This window comes from Ailuropoda melanoleuca, chromosome 4 (genome assembly GCF_002007445.2).
Source record: "Ailuropoda melanoleuca isolate Jingjing chromosome 4, ASM200744v2, whole genome shotgun sequence".
NCBI lineage: Eukaryota > Metazoa > Chordata > Mammalia > Carnivora > Ursidae > Ailuropoda > Ailuropoda melanoleuca.
Genome location: NC_048221.1, coordinates 53,836,006 through 53,843,289, shown reverse-complemented (window position 1 = coordinate 53,843,289; position 7,284 = coordinate 53,836,006). Strand labels below are relative to the sequence as shown.

The 7,284-nt window shown below is 37.6% G+C and overlaps 1 pseudogene; it reads left to right on the top strand.

The window, feature by feature from the left end:
- The first annotated feature begins 4,551 nt into the window (after window positions 1-4,551).
- Window positions 4,552-6,591, top strand: LOC117801778 (annotated as a pseudogene).
- Window positions 6,592-7,284: the final 693 nt, after the last annotated feature.

Genomic DNA, 7,284 nt, shown 5'->3' with positions numbered 1-7,284 from the left:
GAGGCTTATCAATTTTATTAATTCTTGCAAAGAACAAGCTCTTAGTTTCATTAATTTGTTCTTTTGGGTTTTTTTCTTTCTATACCATTTATTTGTGCTCTAATCTTTATTATTTCCCTTCTTTTGCTTTAGGCTTTATTTGCTGTCCCTTTTCCAGCTCCTTTAGGTGCAAGGTTAGGTTGCATATTTGAGACTTTTCTTGCTTCTTGAAGTAGGCCTGTATTGCTATATACTCCCCTTTTAGGACTGTCTTTGCTGCATCCCAAAGGTTTTGGACTGTCCTGCTTTCATTTTCATTTGCTTCCATGTATTTTTAAATTTCTTCTTTGATTTCCTGGTTAACCATTAATTCTTTAGTAGGATGCCCTTTAACCTCCGTGTATCTGAGGTCTTTCCAAATTTTTTTTGTGGTTGACTTCAAGTTTCATAGTATTGTGGTCTGAAAATATGCATGGTATGATTTCAATCTTTTTGTACTTGTTGAGGGCCTATTTGTGACTAGTATGTGATCTATTCTGGAAAATGTTCCATATGCACTCAAAAAGAATGTGTATTCTGTGGCTTTAGGATGAATTTGTTCTGCATATATCTATTAAGTCCATCCAGTGTGTCATTCAGAGCCAATGTTTTCTACATGTGTATGGTGTGAGAGAGTGGTCAAGTTTCATTCTGTCTATTGCTGTAAGTGAGGTGTTAAAGTCCTCTACAATTATTGGATTATTATCAATGAGTTTCTTCATGTTAATTATTAATTGATTTATATATTTGGGTGCTCCCAAGTTGGGGGCATAAACATTTGCAATTGTTTGATCTTCTTGATGGATAGACCCTTTAATTATGACATAATACCCTTCTTCATCTGTTGTTATAGTCTTTGTTTTAAAATCTAGGTTGTCTGATATAAGTATGGCTACTCCAGCTTTCTTTTGATGTCCATTAGCATGATAGATTGTTCTCCACCCCCTCACTTCCAATCTGCAGGTGCCTTTAGGTCTAAAATGATCCTCTTGTGGGCAACGTATAGATGGATCTTGGGTTTTTTAATCCATTCTTATACCCTATGTCTTTTGATTGGAACATTTAGTCCCTTTACATTTGGGGTGATTATTCAAAGATTTGAATTTAGTGCCATTGTGTTATCTATCAATTTGGTGTTTCTGGTGATGTTCTCTGGTCCTTTCTAGTCTTGGCTGCTTTTGACGTTTTTTTCTTCTCAAAGAGATCCCCTTAAAATTTCTTGCAGGGCTGGTTTAATGGTCACAAACCCCTTTAGTTTTTGTTTGGGAAATTCTTTTATCTCTCCTTCTATTCTGAATGACAGGCTTACTGCATAAAGTATTCTTGGCTGCATATTTTTCCCATTCAGCACGTTGAATATATCCTGCCACTTTCTTCTGGCCTGCGAAGTTTCTGTGGACAGATCTGCTAAGTTTCTGTGGACAGGTCTGCTGTGAACCTGATCTGTCTTCCTTAGTAGGTTAATGACTTTTTTTTTTTCCTTGCTGCTTTCAGGATTCTTTCTTTATCTGTGTATTTTGTGAATTTGACCTGTTATGTGTTGGTGATGGTTGGCTTTTGTTGAATTTAATGGGAGTTCTCTGTGCTTCTTGGATTTTGATGTCTGTGTCCTTCCCCAGATTAGGGAAGTTTTCAGCTAAAATTTGTTCAAATAAACCTTCTGCTCTTTTTACCCTTTCTTGATCTTCTGGGACTCCTATGATATGAATGTTCCTATATTTTAAGAAGTCGCTGAGTTTCCTAAGTCTACCTTCTTGATCCATTATCTTTCTTTTCCTCTTCTTTTCAGCTTCATTATTTTCTATAATTTTATCTCTAAATTACTGATTCACTCCTCTGCTCCATCCATCTCATGTTTATGGCCTCCGTTTGTGTTTGCACAAAGTATTTTAAATTTTGGCCGGACTAGATTTTAGTTCTTTTATCTTTTCAGTAAGGGATTCTCTAGTGTTTTCTATGCTTTTTTCAAGCCCAGATAGTATCCTTATAATCATTGTTTTAAATTCTAGTTCAGACATCTTACATATAAATGTATTTATTAAATCCCTATCTGTGAGTTCTACTTGCTGTTCTTTCTTTTGGGGTGAATTTCTCTGCCTTGTGATTTTGTCCAGAAAAGAAAGGAATAAAGAAAACAAAAAAGTCCAAAAAATTAGATCGTAGGTGTGTTTTTGTCTGTTTGTTAAAAGAATCAAGATGTCAAAAGAAAAAAGGAATAAAAACCAGGAAAGAAATAAGATAAAATGAAAATAAACAGAAAAATAAAGGAATATACATGATATATATAAATAAAAATTTTTAAAAATTAATAATAAAAATAAAAGAAGGAATTGAAAAAATAAGAAAATAAATGAAATAATAATAATAATAATAATAATAATAATAAAAGAATGAATAAAAGTAAAAAGAAGCTAGATCCTGTTTCCCCCAGAGCTGGAGCTTTGCAGCACTCTATGATCAGAAGACTTGGTGCAGGCAAGTTGTTTGTGTTGGTTTTCTGTGGGAGGGGCCTGCTGCACTGATTCTCAGCCGACTTGTTTCAGTGGAAAGGTACCTCCAGGGCGCAGATGGAGCAGGGCTAGATGTAAGTGGCTCTGGCCTGGCCTCCACGAGGTGGCGAGGTGGCTCGGTTTTGCTCCCTAAAGGCTTTCAGTGCTAATGGATGTGGCAAATTTGTCTGGGCTCCTCTCTCTAGCCCCCTACTCTTCAGTGAGCCCTCACAAAAGAGCAATCAGTCACCCTTCTTGTGTCCTCAGTTTCCATCTGCACCCTGTGTTCACCCTGCTCTTATATCTCAGCTTTTATATCCAAGCTTTTATATCTCAGGTGCATGACTGAGTTTCAAAACTCCAAATGTTAGGAACTCCCATGGCGCAGATCCCTGCTGTTCCATAGGAGGAGATACATGCTTTTGCCATTTGCTGGCGGGTCCCAGGAAAGCAGTCCCACAACCACACAGCAGTTTGCAGTTTATGGCAAAACAGAGCAGAAAGCTGGTACCAAGACCCACAGTTCTCAGGTGGCTTCCCCACTCCTCTGCCCGAGAATAATGCAGCACTTAGGCACCACTGGTTCTGCTCGCAACCCAGGAGATCCTCAGACCACCCTGTCACTCCTGGGATTCCACCCCACTTCACTACCTGAGCACCTTTAAACCAGGCAGGTCCCCCACAGTAGCAGACTTCTAAAAGTTCAGATTTTGCACTCTGCTGCTTATAATACTTTGTAGTAACCTCCATAAGCAGGCTCCCTTCCTGCCACCTCATCCACAGCTATATCTCCTCCAAGAAAACTCTCCGTACTTCCTACCTTCCTAAAGGCGATCACTTATCTACTTGTATACTTGCAGTTTCTGTTCTCTCAGACCTCTGATTGATTTCTTGGGTATTTAGAATGATTTGATAATTATCTAGCTGTGTTTGAGGGACAAGACAAGCTTAGGGTCCCCCTACTCCTCTGCCATCTTAGCCACCAGTGTCTGGATGATGGATTTTAAATACTTGGTGTTCCTAGAAATCGACCCCTTCATTCACTTGTTATGAGAATGTGTATGTAACCTATTCCCTTCCACTATCTGCTGAGATACAAAAGAATTGCAGGTTGTATAACGAAAACCCCACTTTATTCTTTGCTACAAAAACATCTCAAGATTGAATGTTTGGGGTTATAGTTAAATTCAGCACTATATTTGTGACAGAACTCCTCCCGTTTTCCCATCTCCTGAGTCGACAGTACCATTTTCTGCCCTTCTACTTCACAGGACACATAGCAGTGCCTTGGGGTAGTAAATTCCAGTAGCAAGGAAGACTACTTGCTCCACCTCTCATTAGAGTTAGCTTCATTTGTGACTCTCTCTCTCTTCTGAATATAACCCAAAGGTGTCTCTTTCTCTCTTCTTAATATAAAGATATAAGAGTTTGACAGTCAAAGAAAAGCATCACACTTCCTAAAGACATAAGCATTCCTCTTCCCCTAGTCACATGGCATTTGTATATTCACAGAGGGTATATTTGGCCTCCCTTAACTGTGCCAAGTTGTTTCTCTGTATTTCTCTCAATGGTTTTGGCATTGATTTCATGAGCATTATGTCAAGGGCATGGATTCTTATTACCCTGGCTTCCATTAGAAATGTATATTGATAAAATTATGGGGCGCCTGAGTGGCTCAGTTGGTTAAGCATCTGCCTTTGGCTCAGGTCATGATCTTGGGGTTCTGGGATTGAGCCCTGCATCAGGCTCCCTGCTCAGAGGGGTGTCTGCTCCTCCCTCTCCCCCTTCTCATTCCCCCTCTGCTTGTGCTCTCTCTCTCTCTGTCAAATAAACAAATAAATAAATAAAATATTTTTTAAAAAGAAATGTATATTGATAAAATTAGATGGCTATGATAGATCTTTCGAATCACTTATTCCACCATTCTTACTGTTCACATGGAAATTCTGAGGGGAAATATATGTATGTTACATATATCATATATACATATATATATATATCATTATACATATACACACATATATATACAACATTATATGTGTATACAACTTTCTGAACCCAAAGTTAGGTGGTGATAAATAATAAGTCAATTGTTAACAAGTCTATAGCACTTCGTATATGTCATGCATTTTCTAAATGTTTTTCATATATTTACTTATATATTCCTCTAACAACAGTATGATGAAAGTACTATTATTATCTCCCTTTTACCTGTGATGTTAGTGGAAACAAAATTAGTTAAGAGAGTGAACAATGCTCACCCAGCTAGTCAGGGGTGGAATCTGGGTTTAAACAGAGGCCATCTGGATCTAGAGTACAAACTACTAAATTCTTCATAATTTTGCACTTCTATAAATAAACGGTGAAAACGGTCCTGTTGGGATTGCTTACTTGGAAGATTCTTATTTCTCCTTGTCCAAAATTTACATCAAGAGGCTTTAGTGAATAATTGTTATATAAGCATCAGTGTTCCAGATGCTGTGAAGCCAAAGATAAATAAGACAGAACCTCTGCCTTTGAGGAATTTGCAGGAGAGATAGAAAAGTAAAAAGAAAAACTCCAATTATATAATGTGTTCTGTAAAGGAGACTGTAGGTACTATAGGCCCACAGAGAAGGGTGTGATATTAGTGCCACCGTGAGGTGAAGGGGAGATACACAAAAATGATTTCCTTGGAGGCATGAGTCAGTTGAAACTCAAATGAAACTCAAGTGCTGAATAAGGGCAAGTCATATTTATGTAGAATTATTATGGTTAAAATGATGATTCTAGAGATAGAAAAGGATGATGTGATGATTCATAGGATAATGAAAACACTACTGTTGTCAGAATCTCTTATTTTTCTTTCCAGAAATAACAGTGTTTGCTTTAACATTCACATGAAAATGAACAAATGTTCCAGTTATGTTGTCATTAGAAAATGCCTTTTATCTTTATGCCGGTATAGGGATCTCAGAAAACACCTCACTTCATTTCCCCCACATTTCAGTTTTCCTTGTGGGACCTAAGCCCAAGCTCACTGACCTGACCTGACCATTACCCACTTAGCTATAATCCTTATAATGATACTCTTCACCATGGGGTGCTTGTCTAGAGACATCTGGGGACATGGGATATCCAAAGCAGCTTCAAATGTGGGGTGATTGTCTTCCTTAACAAGGTACTGAGGGAACTCTCTATTTTTTTTTTAAGATTTTATTTATTTATTTGACAGAGATAGAGATAGCCAGCGAGAGAGGGAACACAAGCAGGGAGTGGGAGAGGAAGAAGCAGGCTCATAGCGGAGGAGCCTGATGTGGGGCTCGATCCCATAACGCCGGGATCACGCCCTGAGCCAAAGGCAGACGCTTAACCGCTGTGCCACCCAGGCGCCCCGGGAACTCTCTATTTGTAACCACCTGCCTCTTGAGTGTGCTTCAGGCCATCACCATCAGCCCCAGCAGCTCCTGGTTGGCTAAATTCAAACTTAAATCTCCAAATCCTATCCTATGTTTATTTCTCTTCTTATGGGTCCTGAACATATCCACCTGTAGCAACTTGTTCCTCTGTACTATGGCCACACCCAATGAGACCCAGGCTAGTCTTTTGTTCCTCACTGAGCACTATTCCTGTTTGCCCATGAACTAAACAGGGGTGTGTTTTTCACACTGATGGCTTTCAGAGATGTGTTTTTCATGGGTCTTATGCTCCTGTCAAGTGGATAAATGATAATTCTCTTGAGCAGATATAGACAGCAGTCATAGCATCTTCATGACAAGAGTCTCTCTCCAAGAAGCCCCCCAGAAAAAAGGGCTACTCAGACAATTGTGCTGCTGATGAATTGTTTTGTGATCATATATTGTGTGGACTTCATCATTTCATTTTCCATGGGCAAGACATGGACAAATGACCCAATTTTGGTATGTATCTAGATGCTCATGGCCAATGGCCATGGCACAGTCAGTCCTTCAGTGCTAATCAGTGGTGAGAAACAAATAACAAAAATTATGCCAACCATGTAGGGGAGGAAAGGTCAGTGTTTAACAAAACAGCAATAGAAATATTTTAAGAGAAATATGTTTCCACTCTCATTAGAGCAATCTTATGTTTCACAGAATTTTCTCTCTGAAAAAAAAAAAGATTAAATATGGTATTACAAATTTTCTGTCATAACATGGTAATCTTAATATATATGTGGCTAAAAAGTACATTATAGATAATTTGGGCAGTCTTTTTTTTTAGAATTATGTTGTCTTTATGAAAATTCTTTTTAGGAAAGATTGTTTCTTTATCTTTTTCTTTTTAGGAAAATTCCCTCCACTCTTTGTGGTTTTAATTTCTTGTATTAAAGTATTCTGTATTTTCACTAAAATGTATCTACATGTGGATATCCTTTCTATATTGAGATTGTTATGTGTCTTATTAAGCCTCAATCCACGTAAGTGATTATCCTTCCTGGGAAGTTCTAAGTCTTTATCACTTCAAATACTTGTTCTCCTTTTCCCCAGTATTTGTGAAGTTCCAAATTCAGTGTGTCTTAAGCCTTATTATTTTATTTTCTATATTCCTTAATCTTTTTCATATTTTCTATCATATTTTCCATAAGTTTTATGAACTACATCCTGAATAATGTCTTCAGTCTAATACTCCAGTTCACTAATTCTCTCTTCAGCTGTGTTTAATCTGCCATTTCACACATCCATTAATAGTGTATTATATTTATTTTATTTTTTGTTCCTAAGAGTTAGTTTCATTTGTTTTTTAATATACTGATATTGTTTTATAATTATGTATTTTC